The sequence below is a fragment of the Leptonychotes weddellii genome, chromosome 14 (assembly GCF_054177405.1).
Source record: "Leptonychotes weddellii isolate Sample4059 chromosome 14, ASM5417740v2, whole genome shotgun sequence".
Classification (NCBI taxonomy): Eukaryota; Metazoa; Chordata; class Mammalia; order Carnivora; family Phocidae; genus Leptonychotes; species Leptonychotes weddellii.
The window spans coordinates 53955794-53973964 of NC_138382.1; the positions used below are offsets into that span (position 1 = coordinate 53955794).

General features: G+C 38.4%; 1 pseudogene; it reads right to left on the bottom strand.

Moving 5' to 3' along the window:
• Positions 1 to 14845: 14845 nt before the first annotated feature.
• LOC102733227 (single-stranded DNA-binding protein, mitochondrial pseudogene) lies at positions 14846 to 15281 on the bottom strand (annotated as a pseudogene).
• Between the last annotated feature and the right edge of the window lie 2890 nt (positions 15282 to 18171).

Here is an 18171-nt window from a genome sequence, read left to right on the forward strand (position 1 = left end):
TGCTTCAAATCACTGCTTCTCCACTTTGTATAGTTCTAAAAAGCGATAAAGACATAATGAGTGGCCACTTCACCATCAGTTGGGTTTGTGTCCCAAATCCACTAATGTGGAAAACTGGGCTAGAGCCTGGCTTTTCAGTTTCTTGCTGATAGTACCCCTTCCCAGTCCAAAGCAGTTTGGATCTTACTACTCTCCCACTAGTTGGAGAAAGGACAGGTGAAAGAGAAAGGTGACAGTGTGGGTTCAGGGAAGGCAGACTCTGGGGAACCTTACTTTCCCAGCAGTGGGAGAAAGGAGCTTTAACTGTGCCTGAGACCTTTTAATATATAGTTACTTCTATTAGTAATGGTGGTCTTATCATTCTCTTTGAATCTGATCAGTTAGATTCTTTTTTTAAAAAAAGATTTTATTTATTTATTTGACAGAGAGTGAGAGAGCACAAGCAGGGGGAGTGGCAGAGGGAGAGGGAGAAGCAGGCTCCCCACTGAGCAAGGAGCCTGATGTGGGGCTCGATCCCAGGATCCTAGAATCATGACCTGAGCCGAAGGTAGATGCTTAACTGACTGAGCTACCCAGATGCCCTGATCAATCAGATTCTTCTTTCCAACATGTGCAGGATGGAGCAAGAAGGAGAAAGAATGTAAGGGAGGGAGGAAGGAGTCTTGAGCATGTCTCATTCTTTTTTTTTTAAATGTTATTTATTTATTTATTTATTTATTTATTGAGAGAATGCAAACATGCACGAGTGGGGGAAAAGGCAGAGGGAGAGACAGAAAGAGAATCTCAAGCCGACTCCACAGTGAGCGGAGAGTCCAATGCAGGGCCTGATCTTACAAACCCTGAGACCATAACCTGAGCTGAAATCAGGGGTCGGGTGTTTAACCGACTGAGTCAGTCAGGAACCCTGAGCATCTCAGTGGCTTACAGTTTTTGATTAAATACAAATACTCACAAATTAAACTTGATTAAATACAGTCACAAATTCCAATTAAATATTGCTACAGCCACAGAAATACATGCATTCATAAAAACATGCAGCATTAGGAATATGTGGCCAATTCTCTGCCAGATCCCAGGAAAGATTTCCAGTTATGTTGGCATCATGGAGATCTAGGGCACAATGTAAGTCAGACAGGAAAAGCAAGAGAGATTTCCATTCTCCTCATTGAATGCATCTATCACAAAGATATAAGATCTTAGTCAACCAAATGTCAGAGGTACCCTGGGGCCAATTTACCCTACTATTATATTGATCTTTCCAGTGAGCTTCTCTTTTTATATCCATTGAGGGTCTAAAATTCCTAGTAAGGGGTGCCTGGGTGGCTCAGTTGGTTAAGCAACTGCCTTCGGCTCAGGTCATGATCCCGGAGTCCTGGGATCAAGTCCCACATCGGGCTCCCGGCTCAGCGGGGAGCCTGCTTCTCCCTCTGACCCTCTCCCCTCTCATGCTGTTTCTCTCTCTCTCTCAAATAAATAAATAAATAAAGTCTTTAAAAAAAATAAAAATAATAAAAATAAATAAAATTCCTAGTAATTTAACATCAGTTGGGGGCAAAAAAGAAGTGTAAACAATGTTTTTCATTCTGAGACGTGAAGGTGTTAGTTAGAAAGGGCAACCATGGGCAAATTGCCCTTTGTTAGCTCTGGGTTTCCCCTCTCTTGATTGTGCAAGCAATATGTATCCGTCTATGCATTTGGCTAACCAGGTACAGGAATGGGACCCCCCTCCTTATTCCAGTGGAGACACTCAATAAGGGATTGCTAAGTGCTGGAACAATGCCAAGGACATGTGCAGATCACCTGGGGTTTCCAGATTAACGCCTGCAGTGGAGAGTTTAAGAGGATACAGATGGATAGTAGGGAATCATGAAGAATCCCTGCCCTCTCCCCCATTATGGGCAAATATTATGTCTGATTTCAAAGATGAGTATATAGGAAAATAATATATACTGATATGAGATCTACGAACAGATTTTGTGGCATAGAAGGAAAAGAACATTTAAGATGCTGGTGCAAATATGACAATAATACACTGTAGCTCATGGAGGTAAATTTTAAAGCTGTTGTTTCATAATTTCAATAACCCAAAATACGAACACTTTGAAACAAAAAGAACAAAGAGGAAATAAGGCAAAAGGCTGAGATGAAAACAGAGCCAGACAAGGTAATTAAATATTAGCGTGATACTAAAAACTGCCATATGAGAAGCACAAGATGCATTGGATATAATAAAGATAAAAACTGACACCACAGAAAAGGGAATCAGTGATGTGAGACACACATTTGAGAAACTGCTCCAGGATACAGAGGGAAAGAATTAAGATATGAAGATGATGACAGCAAAGATAACACATGAGAGCTTCAGGAGAACCAACATAACAGATAAACGAACGAGCTCAGAGCCAATGGTAAAAAATCAGTAATCAAAGTTGTGACTATAGAACACTTTCCTGAACTGAAGAATGTGCTGAGTTTGCAGAATGAAGAGTCTCACTGAGAAGCAGGCAGCATTAATGAAATGAAGCCAATATTTAGGTTCATCCTGCTGAGATATCTGAATTTCAAGGGATAAAGAAAAAATATCTTACAAACATTCAAGTATGAAAAATCAGATTATTGGTGCTGAAAAAGACGAAGTGGGTCTAGGATGTCTCCACTGCTAGATGGCAATGCTAGGAGCAATATTTAAAGTGGTGAGGGAGACAATGACAATATTATGACTAAAGATCCCACATGCAGGGATATTGCCTTTCTTGAGCAGTGGTGACAAAAAGACACCGTGTAATATGTACAAATCATGAGACGTAGTATACAAGTCCCATCCCTGATGATATTACTCAGAGATATTCTCAAACTGACAAAAGGATGAATCATAATAAAGAGCCACTGAGAATGGTGAAGTTATATTATAGGAGCGCTGGCAGTGAGTAGTAAAATCAATTAAATGAATAATGCAAGTAATTATAATGATTACAATCATAATCAAAATATAAACTTCAAAACAAATTTTAAAGAGCATATTAATAATATAAATTATTAAAATGTAATAATAAAAACCTGGGTATAAAATTCTAGATTAGGCAGTGAGTGGGGGAAGTTGGTAGAAATAAAAGTGGTAACATTAGAAGGATATTAACTTTTGCATTCATTTTTGTAGCTAACCATCTTGATGATGATCAGAAAGTTCATCTACTTGTGTTTTTATATACACAATCATTCCATCTATAATTTTCCATAAAAATCTATTCCTTTACAATAGTTTTGTCTCTTATTTCTGCTTTTTATTTCTCCGCAGGTTTTGCAGAAATAAACATGAAAACCCTCTGCTGCTACCGAAAGCAACTAGCAAGGCCCGCATTCCAGAACTCCCAGTCACCGAGATTGGCTTATTCTTTCCTTTGTTGTTCAGCCTTGTCAGTCTCTTATAATTATCACTGGCAAGGCTGTGTCAGGCCTGAAGGATCCAGAGCAGATGCCTAATGATTGATTTCCTAGGACTGCCAAGGTGTTCAGATGCAGTCAGCTTTAGACAGTTCTGTGTGGCAAAAATATTCCCTTTGATTGTTAATTAGTTCTTTGATCTGTATTAACAATGTCAGTCTAGTGAGTGGCAATGTCATCTCGGGAATGCAACTCTATTCTTTCACATACACACTTGTTGGTAATTTTAGAAGCATCTAATGGCCACTGTTATCCTGGTCTGTGAGTGACACATGGTCCTAATTAGGAAGCAGACTCTGTGCATTCAAAACAGCAGAAAGAAAACTCAGGATGGTTCCCCCAAGGCAATTTTGCATTGGAGGCAAGCTGCCTTCCTAGTTCTAGCCTGTCCTCTCTGATCAGAGGATCTCACAGCCTCTGCCCACCTGATCTTACCCTGTGTTTCTTCTCCCTTCATGCCATTTAGGCCTCTCCTGTCCAGGTATGTCATGTTTCTCATGTTCTGAATGCTAGCATGCTCTCTCTGAGGCTGTTCTTAGGGCTAGAGCCCTGTCCTAAACCCCATTCTGCTGGTGGCTGAACCTTGACTTTCCTGACACTAACTGATGACAGACCTCCCAGGAATCTCTGCCTCTGTTAGTTGCCAACTTACAGAGATACACTGCCTCTTCACTTTGAAGCTTTTTAATTTAATACACATATGGATTAGGCCCTGACATTATCACATCTTTTGCTCTTCTTGAGTATTTTGTTCTTTGTCCTACAGCATGGCTCTTATGTGCAGCTTTTTTGGGTCTCAACTGAATGACTTTGAGGCTTAGCAAGGTCTGTCCACTCTGGGTAAGAACTAGACATTTCCCAGGACTGTCCAATATGTGACCTCTCCGTTCAATTTTTGACCCCAGAGCCACTCCTTTCTGTTAGGCCTTGCAGCATTTTCTTCTGCACATGTGCAGCCCAGCCCCCTCCAAAGCCCTATGGGGATGCCATATCTGCTTCTTCTTCTAGCTCCTGCCCTTCTGATATCCTGCTCAGCAAAGTCCAGCCAATCTACCAAGGCTCACCAAGACCATTGCTTTCTGCTTGGGCCTCAACTCCCTGCTTCAGGAAGGGACCATGCTCTCTGATAGGAAACCAGGGCAAAAGGGTGACTCACTCCTAGAGCTGTCCCTCTCTCAAGAATTACAATTCTGTTCGTAGTCTAATGCCTGAAAGCAGTTCTGTCACCTATTTGTCCAGTGATATGGTTGTCTTTATGGCAAGGGTAAGTCTGTAGCCCATTACTCTGCTATGGCCAGAAGCAAAGAATTTTGTGTTTTTGTTTTTATTGATAATGGAGTTTCACAAATTGTTATTGGTTATGTCACATACATTTTTAGTAGCTGTCAAATTTTAGGAATTCTATATCAATCTTCTTCATATGTGAGCTAAATGTAACCACTGAATATCCCCTTAGCTAGATTGCCAAAGTGGCCACAGATGATCTAACATCACCAGATAAAAGGCAAAGTGGGGGGAATGTCAGAGAAGAGAAACAGGGTCTTAACTACTTTTAAAATATCTAACTTTTGAAAATGGGATTAAAACCATAAGATGGTGGGAGAAAGTGGGAAGATGCCTAGTAAGAGGATCCTAAGGTCACCTCTTCCCATGGATATAACTGGATAGCACATACATCAGTATAAGTAAACCAGAAAATGACGCAAGGACTGCCAGAACAAACTCTCTACAGCTAAATGTAGAGAGAGAGGCCACACTGAAGAGGGTAGGAAGGGCAGCGATGGGGTGGAAAGACAAACAGACCTGAAGGGCTGTCCAAGGAAGGGAGGGACACAGTGGGTGTAGAGAGAGGAGAGGAGCAGATCCTCAAGCCAGGTACCCTAGGCATGGGGATCCTGCATGGGTAAGACGAATGCCCCTAACATTTGACTTCCAAAACCAGAGGAGCCCAACAATCAGTGGGGCTTAACACTGGGAACTTTAAAAATCAGGACGCTTGGCTCTGGGAGAGTAGGGACAGTGATAGGAAACTGAGTCCCCCACCCTTAAAGAGACAGCAAAACAGACAGCCCCATGGACATACAGCATAAAAGTGGCAGTTTGAAAAACACCTGGGGTACATGGAAGGGAGATATGCTTACTAATCTCAGAGCATGTGTTGGAGGGGCAGGGATCTTTGGGAGACTTCTCCAGGAACAAAAGAGCTGCTAGGCACCATTTGCCATCCCCATCCCCAGAATAAACACATGGCCACCTGCAGGAAACAGTGCTGCACCCACACACTCCAGCTAACTAGATATCAGCGTGCCCCACCTCCTTGCACTTTTTTGGATTGCCCTCTCCATCATGGCCTCGGCGCCAAGTCTCCTCTCACGACAAACCCGTGCAAACCTTGCTACAACTGCATGCCCGAGCCTGCATTCTTCTGCAGAAATGCCCCCTCCCAGTAGAGTTTTCCTTGGCAGCTGCAGGTCTCCTCCTGCAGAGGACTGACATAGACCTTGCTGGCACCACACAACCTGCCCTCGTGTTCTGCGGAAATGCCCCTTGCATCTCAGCCTGGACAGGAGTTTTCTCGGGTGGCTGCAGCTCCCTTCCCACAGCAGACCAGTGCTCTCCCCCCGCCACCGCCCATGCTCTCTTGAGGACTCACCCCCTCTAATATACCCTTGGCCGGAGCGCATCCAAAGTGGTGCCACGAGCAAGGCGGTACAACCAGCCCTGGCAGTTTGGTGCTGCCACATCTCTGGCAAATGACTGACTCAATTCCAGCCCAAGGTGGCCCTAGACTGGCCCATTGACAACATAGGGGCCAACCCCTGCCCACAACAGGCAGACAGCCATTGCAGACAATTGGACTGAAGGCAAACATGGCTTAGTCACAACAGTAGTGCACATGCAACACACAGCAGATATACATTGTTTTCAAGTCTACCACGGACATTCTTCAGAATAGGTCACATCTTAGGCCACAAAACAAGTTCCAACAAATGTAAAAAGACTGAAGTCATTACCATGCACCTTTTTTGATCACAACGCTGTGAAACTAGAAATCAACCATGAGAAAAAATTTGGAAGGAGCACAATACATGGAGGTTAAATAACATGCTACTAAACAATGAATGGTTTAACCAAGAAATCAAACCAGAAATAAAAAAATACATGGAGACAAATGAAAATGAAAACACATCAGTCCAAAATCTTTGGGATGCAGCAAAATCAGTTCTAAGAGAGAAATTTAGAGCAATACTGGCCTATCAAGAAGCAAGAAAAATCTCAAATAAACAACCTAACCTTACACCTAAAGGAGCTTGATAAAGAAAAACAAAACCCAAAACCAGGGAGGGAAAGAAATAATAAAGATTAGAGCAGAAATAAACGAAATAGAAACTAAAAAAAAAAAAAAAAGCCCAATAGAACAGATCAATGAAACCAGAAGCTGGTTCTTTGAAAAAATCAACAATTTTTTAAAAAGATTTATTTATTTATTTTAGAGAGGGAGAGGGCATGAGAGCAGGGGGAGGGGCAGAGGGAGATGGAAAGAATCTCAAGCAGACTCCCCACTGAGTACGGAGCCTGATGCGGGGCTTGATCTCTTGACCTGAGCTGAAATCAAGAGTTGGATGCTTAACAGACCAAGCCACCCAAGCCCCCCTAAAAGGAACAACAAAATTGATAAACCTTTAGCCAGACTCACTGAGGAAAAAAAAAGAGGACTCAAATAAAATCAGAAGTGAGAGAGGAGAAATAACAACACCACAGAAATGCAAAGGATTATAAGAGAATATTATAAAAAATTATCTGCCAACAAATTAGACAACCTCGAAGAAAGGGATAAATTCCTAGAAACATATAACCTCCCAAAACCAAGCCAGAAAGAAATAGAAAATTTGAACAGACTGATTACCAGCAATGAAATGAGCAGTAATAAAAAAAATTCCCAACAAACAGAAATCTAGGAGCAGATGGCTTCACAGGTGAATTCTATCAAACATCTAAAGAGTTAATACCTATTCTCAAACTATTCCAAAAAAATTGAAGAAGGAAAGTTTCCAAATTCATCCTAAGAGGCCAGCATTACCCTGATACCAAAACCAGATAATGACATGACAATAAAAGAGAACTACAGGCCAATATCTCTGATGAACATAGATGCAAAAATCCTCAACAAAATACTAGCAAACCAAATCCAACAATATATTAAAAGAAATCATTCACCACACCAAGTGGGATTTATTCCCAGGATGCAAGGGTGGTTTGATATTTGCAAACCAATCAACACATCTAGTCATGATAAAAACCCTCAACAACGTAGGTCTAGAGGGAATATACCTGAACATAATAAAGGTTATATATATATAAAAAAAAAACAACAACCCCACGGCTAATATCATCTTCAATGGGGAAAAACTGAGAGCTTTTCCTCTAAGGTCAGGAACAAGACAAGGATATCCACTCTCACCACTTTTATTCAACATAGTCCTAGAAGTCCTAGCTACAGCAATCGGAGAGCAAAAAGAAATAAAATTGGTAAGGAAGGCACCTAAATTGGTAAGGAAGAATTAAAACTTTCACTATTTGCAGTTGACATGATATTCTATACAGAAAACCCAAAAGACTACCAAAAAAATTAAAAGAACTGATAAATGAATTCAGTAGGTTTGCAGGATACAAAATCAATGTATAGAAATCTATTGCATGTCTATACATTAATAATGAAGTAGCAGAAAAAGAAATTAAGAAAACAATCCCATTTACAATTGCACCAAAATTAATGAAATACCTAGGAATAAACTTAACCAAAGAGGTGAAAGACCCGTATTCTGAAAATTATAAAACATTGATGAAAGAAATTGAAGATGACACAAACAAATGGAAATATATTCATGCTCAGGAATTGGAAAAACAAATATTGTTAAAATGTCTATATTACCCAAAGCAATGTACAGATTTAATGCAATCCCTATCAAAGTACCAACAGCATTTTTCACAGAACTAGACCAAATAATCTTAAAATTTGTATAGAACCACAAGAGATACAAATAGTTAAAGCAATCTTGAAAAAGAAGAACAAAACTGGAGGTATCACAATCTCAGATATCAAGATTTACTACAAACCTGTACTTAACAGTAGAATACTGGCATAAAAATAGACACATAGATCAATAGAACAGAATAGAGAGCCCAGAAATAAACTCATGATTGTATGGGCAATTAATTTTTGATAAAGGAGGCAAAAATATGCAAAGGAAAAAAGATAGTCTCTTCAACAAAATGGTGTTGGGAAAACTGGACAGGTAACATACAAAAGAATGAAACCAGACCATGTTCTTACACCATACACAAAAATAAACTCAAAATTGTTTAAAAGACCTAAATATGAGACCTGAAACCATAAAAATCCTAGAAGAGAGCACAGGCAGTAATTTCTCTGATGTCGGCCATAGCAACATTTTTCTAGATATGGTCTTCTGAGGCAAGAAAAATAAAACCAAAAATAAACTATTGGGACTACATCAAATAAAAAGCTTCTGTACAGTGAAGGTAATAATCAACTTAACTAAAAGACAGTTTACTCAATGGGAGAAGATATTTGCAAGTGATATATAACCCATAAAGTGTCAGTATCCAAAATATATAAAGAACTTATACAATTCAACACCAAAGCACAAATAATCCAATTAAAAATGGGCAGAAGACATGAACAGATATTTCTCTCCAGAAGACATATAGATGGCCAACAAACACTTGAAAAGATGTTCAACATCACTAATCATCAGGGAAATGCCAATCAAAACCACAATGAGGTATTACCTCATACCTGTTTATAATCAGATACAGAAGAAACAAGAAGTGTTGGCAAAGATGTGAGGAAAAACGAACCCTCATGCACTGTTGGTGAGAATGAAAACTAGTACTGCCACTATGGAAAACAGTATGGACCTTCCTCAAAAAATTAAAAATAGAATTACCATTTGATTCATTAATTCCATTACTAGGTATTTATCCAAATAATACAAAACACTAATTCAAAAAGATATATGCATCCCTATGTTTATTGCAGCATTATTTACAATAGCCAAATTATGGAAGCAACCCAGGTGTCCATCAACAGATGAATGGATAAAGAAGTGGTACATATATACAAGGGAATATTACTCAGCCATAAAAAAGAACAAAATCTTGCCATTTGCAACAGTGTGGATGGGATCAAGAGGGTATAATGCTAAGTGAAATAAGTCAGTCAGAGAAAGGCAAATACCATATGATTTCATTCATATGTGGAATTTAAGAAACAAAACAGAGGGAAAAAAAAGAGACAAACTAAAAATCAGACTCTTAACTATTAACTATAGAGAACAAACCAATGGTTACCAGAGAGGAGTTGGGTGGGGACAAGGGTGAAGTAGGTGAAGGGGATTAAGAGTATGCTTGTCATGATAAGCACTGAGTAAAGTACAGAATTGTGGACTCTATATTGTATACCTGGAACTAATGTAACACTGTATATTAACTATACTGGAATTAACATAAAAAACCCCAAAGATGGTAAATGTGGAAATTAAAAAGTATCTCTGTTCATTCATCATTTAGCACAAGGATTGTCATCCAGAGATATTTTCCAAGTTGAGAAGATACCATATGTATACACACATGAGGACTTTTTCATATATATATATTGTAAAGTCAATATGGTATAAATCTTACACAGAGTTTCATTTCCTTTGATTAGCTAATACAAGCCTTCCTAGGTAAAAATGAAAATATAATCTGTGTTGTATTCTACTTGAAATAACACAGATTTAGGAATTCTACTTTTAAGAGTGAGAAGAACTTGAAAGATCATTTAATTAGGAAGATACTATTAGATAACCCACTGCTTATAGACGAAAGATAGGTCAGAGTAATTTATATATACTTTTAGTTCCCTGATAGAAATTCAGACTTATGGCAATTATTTCTAAATATATAGGTAAACCTTTCATGTACTACACTTGTTTATACATCAGAAAAATCTCTGGGGAAGCACATGAGAAGCTAATTAGAACAGTAGGAAATCTCTTTATTTCAGTAAAGATACCTAAAATAATTTTTTTAAAAAAAAGTTTTACTTTCTCAAAGGAATTGACCTAGATAAGGCATTTTATCTTAGCGGTAGCTTATTCTAATGAAAAGATAGTTTTTATTCTCTAGTCTTTATCTCTACAACCCATGAAAATTTTTAGAAAGGTTAGTCAATAATGTGGTTTTGATCCTGTTTATTTGGAATGCAACTTCCTTATTTATGGCATAATATCCATTGTCCACCTTCCTAGGAGTACCTTTGTAAAGGCTCCATCTCTCATTTTTTGTCATGTGATTCAGGGAGGATTACCTCTTCCACTGGCCATTTTGAGTTCTGTCTTCTGTCACTTGCAACTGAAAGACTACTAACAGCTACAGGACTTGATTTTGTTCCTTTTGTAATAGATGATATTCCCTGTAGAACTTTTGTCTGGATAAAAAGGAAATGTTGGAAAAGATTGTGTCACCATGCTTCTGAAAGACACAGCTTGGCAGGAAAATCGTTATCTTTTTATACGAGAGTGAGGTTTCATTATAACATTCACAATATATCCCTGGCTCAATGAAGCATCTATTTTAACTCGTATTCTACAGTTTCGTCATAGTTATATAAAGGCTCAGATCCATAAAATTTTGTTGTTTAACATATAGTTTAATTAAAACACATAAGGAATGTATCTTCATGCTTCTTCAAACTCTCACAGATATTAATCTATCATTCATGCTGATCCTGCTGTATAATTTAAAAGTGCTGATGTCATGTCTCCATTTAAGCATCTTGAGAACAAATATTTTAGCTTAGCACTGACTGTGCTCCTCAGTGACGCCAAGCAACTCCTAGTTGAATTATATATATGCTTCCTGTCACTGAGATAAAAAGGGTACATATATTTCTAGGTTTTATTAATAAATGGTAGCAAAATTCTCAATAGACAATTAGTCCTTTCTTTTAACTACTGACAGAAAAATGGCCTACAATCAACTGTTTTGAAACAAAAATTATCGTTTTTTGGACATTCTTTTACAATTATTTGGCTAACTGTCAACAGTTCTGTATGTCAGATCAAGTCGTTCCATTACTTCCAAGCACATTTTGCAACTCATATATCTTGAAGGGATCATCAGAAAATTTCATTGCTAGAATTAGATATTCTTTGCTTAATTAATTTAAGGAGTGACATGAATAAAAGACTCAAACGCATGAATGGCTCTTCTACTGCTAACCTTTTCCAAAGAGTTCTCTAAGCCCTACATCCGGTGCTCTTCATTTGCCAAATCTGGTCCAATCTGGTTTCTGCCTCCAGCATCTCTCCCAAACTGTTCTTGTTAAGATCTCTGACATATCCATGTTGCCAAATCTAGTCTATGCTTTCTGTCCTCCTTGTACTTTGACACTGAGGATCCTCCTGCAGCCTCCTTCTCTTGCTTGGTAACGTCTCTGTTTCCTAGTTTTTTCCTATCCCTTTGTTCTTCTCAGCCTTTCTTACTGATTCCTCCCCTCTCTACTGATCTCTAAGTGTTTGGGCTCTTCAGTGTTTGGTAATAGACCTTTTTTTCCCTCTAAAGGCCTTATTCAGTAGTAGATTTCATGTGTCCACAGATTTAAATGCCATCTGTATGCTGGTGACTTATGATTTATATCTCTGGGCCCAACCTTTTCTTAGACCACCAATATGTATATAACTCTCCATTTGATATCTTCGTCTGGATATTCTAGGAACAACCCACAGTTAGCCTTGGTCTTCTGATCCTATTCCATCCACAGTCTTCTTCATGTCAATAAATGGTTCAACCTTTCTCCTCACTGCTTACTCCCTAGACCTGGGAAAAATCCTTTATTCTTTCTTCTCCCAATCCCTGCACTTCTAATCTATTAATAAGTCCTGCACGTTTTACTAACAAATTACATCTCATATTTCACTGCTCTCCACAATTACCAGCACTCTAATTTAAGCCATATAAATATAGTCGTACTTGGAGCTACTTCAACAATCTCCCAAGCTTCCCTACTCTGTTAACTGACCCTTTCCCTGCAATCTATTCTCCTTGTAGCATCCAGGATGATCTTTCAAAATAAATTTTGCTATTTGTCTGCTTTAAAATATTTCAAAGGATTTCCATTGCACTTTGGGTTAAATCCAAACTTCATATACTGGCCTAAAAGGCCTGGTGTGGAGTGACTCTTCTTTATCTCTAGAATCTCAACTCATTATCTTTCACTATGTTCTGGTCACATTGCCTTTTACTTTAATTTCTAGGATTTCACCCACTTTATAATATTTTTTCATTCTATTCTTTCTTTATGAAATGCTTTTTCTGGAATTTCACATGGCTGGATCCTTCTCAGCTTAATTATCACTTCCTAAGGGTGATACAGGATTAATTACACTTTCTTAATAGGTTTCTTCTCCACCTTGTTCTCTATCATAGTACTACATTTGATTCTTTCATTGCATTTTGAATTTAATAATTTTTATTAAATTAAACAAACTAAGGGTTTGCTTGCTTATTTTTTTATCTCCCCACTACACTGTAAACTTGATGAAGTTTTGCCCAGTGCCTAGCACATAATAAATATTTTAAATATTCTAAAATATGTATTGTATAAACAGATGAAAAGGTGATGTTTTTATTTCTCACCATCTGGCACATCTGTATGCAGTATAAGCATCTCATGTCTGAACATGGCATTAAGTAACTCTCAAGTGATCTTCACTGACATACAGATCTGATCATTTGAATAGATATTTGGCAAGAATTATCTGGTGTGCGAACAGTAATGTGAGGTTTCCTCTCCCTGTATAATCAACCTAAATGACCAAAATAGAGAGAATGGCTGGCCAGGCACATTGACTAATAATTAGATAGTGGAAACTTATGGAAAAAAAAAAAACAACTGAAGTATGAGGTATGAAAACTGCATTCTTTTTTTTTTTTAAGATTTTATTTATTTATTTGAGAGAGAGAATGAGAGAGAGAGAGAGAGCATGAGAGGGGGGAGGGTCAAAGGGAGAAGCAGACTCCCTGCTGTGCAGGGAGCCCGATGTGGGACTCGATCCTGGGACTCCAGGATCATGAACTGAGCCAAAGGCAGTTGCTTAACCAACTGAGCCACCCAGGCACCCTGAAAACTGTATTCTTGACCTGGATTTCTCTCCTATAAAATAAATGATATTTAGTATGATTTCAGCTACTGATCTGTTCCATATTTACAGTAGAGTTAAGGATGCACCTGGATGGCTTGGTTGGTTAAGTGTCCAACTCTTGATTTCGGCTCAGGTTATGATCTCAGGGTCATGAGATTGAACCCCAGGTTTGGCTCCATGCTGGGCATGGAGCCTGCTTGAGATTCTCTCTCTTCCTCTCCTTCTGCTCCTCCCCCCCTCAAAAAAATAGAGTTAATAATACCTGTCTCTACTCACCTTTGAGGCCACTCGTGAAATAAATGAAATAATATGATAGCTCTTTGAGGAAAGGTACTGTGTAACACTGTGTCCTAGTACAATAGCAAGTAAATGGAAGTTCATCCTCTGCCTGCTCTACATCACTATTGAAGGTGTGTTTTATGAAAAATTAAATGATATCTATGTTTTTTAAACATTTAATTCACTAAACATACATTGAATACCCGCTGTGTAGAAGACAACAAATCAGGGCTCAAGGAGCATGACATGGTTTGTACCTTTAAGGTACCTTTAACACATGAAAAAATAACTCTACTAAAAAAAAATGTGATAAATACTTGTAAAAAATATTAGAAAGAACTGTCGAAACCTAGAAGGTGGGATAAGAGTGGGGGTTCAAAGGTTTCCAACTATATTACTTTCCTTTTCTCTAATGGAGACAATAAAGCCATTCCTCATATTTTCCTGGACCTAGAATAAATTGGCACATTGCAAAACCTTAGTAAATACTTGTTGAGGGAATAATGTGGTAAAAGAGTAAACTGAAGTTTCTACTAGACAGAGAAAGACCTTGATTCCTGGGGAAGCCTCATGCTTTATTACAGTCTACACTCCTTTGAGTCTTGTTTCCCAGGTAAGCCTCTTTTCTTCTATTTTTAGTTTATAATCTCAGATTACAAGAGCCATGAAAAATCTTGGCGGTGATAAGCCTAAATCAGTGTTAAAAAAATAACATTTCCCACTTTAAATATCTAAATCAAAGCTTGAAGTGAAAACATATTTTTACATTTTTTCCCCTCTGGACTTTTAGCTCTTTTTTAAATTTATATATAAAAGAATATGTTAATTCTTGTCCTTAGGAACTATAAAGACTCTACATGATTTGGAAATGAAACTGTACCAAACAATGGCCAAAGAAGAATTGTCCAGTCTATCTATGCCTTGTCTTTGGTTTCGTCACTCAGAAATATGTTATTAGCCATGATTGTTGTTGCTCACATTGTTTTTATCTGTGTATTCACCATCGTCTACCTCCCCTTCTGCATATGTTTGGGACCCCTTTTTCACATACCGATGTGCCACATCTCTGAGACCTGATCAGAATACTGAAATTCTGTGCCTTATTGTCTTTTGACTGACATCACCCATTTGGTATGTTTCACGAAAATTTCCCGATTGCACATCTCATTCGTTGCTAGAGAAAATATTGGCTGGGTTTTTCCCTTCCACCTGTCTCATGATGAGATCCTGACCCATTCACCTAAGTAACTGCACATGATTCAGAGATCTTTTGAGAACCAAGCTGCTAGCTATTTCAGATTCATGTCTTACAAACTCATGAAATGCCTGTAATACAGGTCTTCAAAACATGGCTTCTATTTGCTTTTGCTAGAGTGTAGTTGCTCTCTGATGCTCTACCTGGAACAGCTTGGAGCTAGGACTGGACTTTTGACTTTTACATTCTTTTCTCTTTCTCTACCACTTGATTTACTTTGCTAGTCCTCTTCAATTTTATCTCTGTTCTTCAGTATATTAAATCACTTAAAGACACAAACACATTCCTTTTGGTCTCTATTAATCCCTCTCTTATTTTGTGGATTGATTTAAGTAACCAGTTAAATCTAACCTAAAATTATGTTTTGTCTAGAATGCCAAAAGAAGTTAAAAAGATAAATGACTGACTTGACCTATTCTTTACTTCGACTATGAAATCATCATTAAATTAATGCAATAGTTTTATCAATGGAACGCCTCATCTCCTGTGAATTCCAAAGAAAGAACTTTCAGGGGGTGCCTGGTGGCTCAGTCGTTAAGCGTCTGCCTTCAGCTCAGGGCATGATCTCAGGGTCCTGGGATCGAGCCCTGCATCGGGCTCCCTGCTCCGTGGGAAGGCTGCTTCTCCCTCTCCCACTCCCCCTGCTTGTGTTCCCTCTCTCGCTGTGTCTCTCTCTGTCAAATAAATAAAAGCTTAAAAAAAAAAAAAAGAAAAAAGAAAGAACTTTCAGATGGAAGGACAATCTATAAAACAGACAAACATGGCACGACTTGGCTGGAAAGTCATGGGAGAGCTGGGATCCTTGAGTCGTTGGCCTCTCTCTGTTGTTGTAGTAGTCAGTGATGTACTTCCACAGGACGCTACACTTTCTCATAACAGTTTGAGAACCATTATATTTTATCATTGATCAACTATTCTGATGCCCTATGGGCTTATCGTTGGGAACCTAGTATACTGTAGAGTTGGAAAAGAAAAGAAGACTTCCAGGGATTTTATTCCAGAGGCAAGCCTCAGAAGTGATTTAATTATTTCTATAATTGATCCCCTTTCTTTCTGATTTCTATAAAACAGAATTTGAAATTTAGGTCATGACACAAGTATCAATTTTGCTGTATAGATTATGAAAACTATCGAACTTGAGAAATTATCTAATGGTCATATTTAATAGCTTCTAACTCACTTGTTATTGACTATCAACACTGATGTATTGATATTTTTATATTTAGAGGTTATCACAGTATATTTCTTTTTTTTTTTGAAGATTTTATTTATTTATTTGACAGAGATACACCAAGAGAGGGAACACAAGCAGGGGAGTGCGAGAGGGAGAAGCAGGCGTCCTGCAGAGCAGGGAGCCCGATGTGGGGCTCGATCCCAGGACCCTGGGATCATGACCTGAGCAGAAGGCAGATGCTTAACGACTGAGCCACCCAGGCGCCCCTATCACAGTATATTTCTATTTCTTTCCTCCAGCTGGTTACAATTCATGTTCAGTTGCTACATAGAATACAGTTGTGAGATAAACAAATTTAAAGTTCATAATTAAATATTGAAAATGTTCAAAGGGGCAATGACATAAACAGCCCTAAGACATACAGATTTTCTCAAGAACTCAGCCCATAATGAAAGCTCTTGGCTGTGGCTGAGATGGATGAATATCCTGGCATCAACACTTTAACTCCAAATTTTGTTTAACTTAATAATTTATTTTGAAATAAGACATTATGATGACCTTATTTTTTTCTAAGTCAGAGTGCTTAGAAAAATATAACCCTGAGAAGAATTTATAAAAAAAATAAACCTTTACAAAACATTTTCTCAAATATATTTATGTAATGAGATTAGATTAATAAAAAATAATTATCAATTCTGTGCAGAATATGTTACCTATCACTTTTTCAAGGTTATTTTTATTTTTAAAAATCAATATTTCACTTTGTGAAAATGTTATGGAATGAGACATGATAATTAGCATAAATAGATTATTTCTGCAATGTGTTCCAAAGTACACAAAGTCTCCCTATAATCATCAATCTTTCATTTTAGGGAAAGTGGTTGTTAGAGTTAACTAACTATAAAGCATAAGGCACCCATCCTGACCAACATATGAAGACATCAATTAACATTTGCGAATTGGCTGGGTCAAGAGCCCCACAATGAGACCCAACCAAGACATAGTTTATGTTCCCAAGGAATTTATATCCTAGAAGACAGATGAGGCAAGACTTTTAAGAATTTACTTTGTCTTGGGGCGCCTGGGTGGCTCAGTTGGTTAAGCAACTGCCTTCGGCTCAGGTCATGATCCTGGAGTCCCCGGATCGAGTCCCGCATCGGGCTCCCTGCTCGGCAGGGAGTCTGCTTCGTCCTCTGACCCTATCCCCTCTCATGTGCTCTCTCTCATTCTCGCTCTCGCTCTCTCAAATAAATAAATAAATCTTTAAAAAAAAAAAAAAAGAATTTACTTTGTCTTGGTGACAATACCAAGAGAGATGCGCAACTAATTACTGGGCATTTGTGCTCTTTAGCCCAACTGGGCAGGCACAGTTGGGGCAGATGTTGGGGGGTTTGGGCAATTCTAAGAAGTACGTTTCTGTTCCCAGAGGTGGTATCAATCCAAAGCCCAACCTCGGCAATCATTCCTGAGATTCAGGCTTGGGTCCTTGCACAAAGCAGCCCACAAGAAAGCTGGCACCAAAAAGGAGAAGGCCATGTTCCAGCTAATGGTCACTCTGTCACCAAATGGGTAGCACAGTTTGATTTGCTGAATGCCTCTGAAGAAGCCACAGAGTAGAAAAGTCTAAATCTCTCCAGGCAGCTCACATTACAGAGGCTGCCGGGAAAGTGCCTGTTGCTATTGTCTGCAAGGAGATGATGCTCTGTTTTATAAAAAGGTTGAATCGTTGTTGGAAAATCAAACAAAATGAGAGATGCTATACATTGTCATTCCTGAAAAAAGAGTTTAAAAGAAAAATGATACTGCACAGA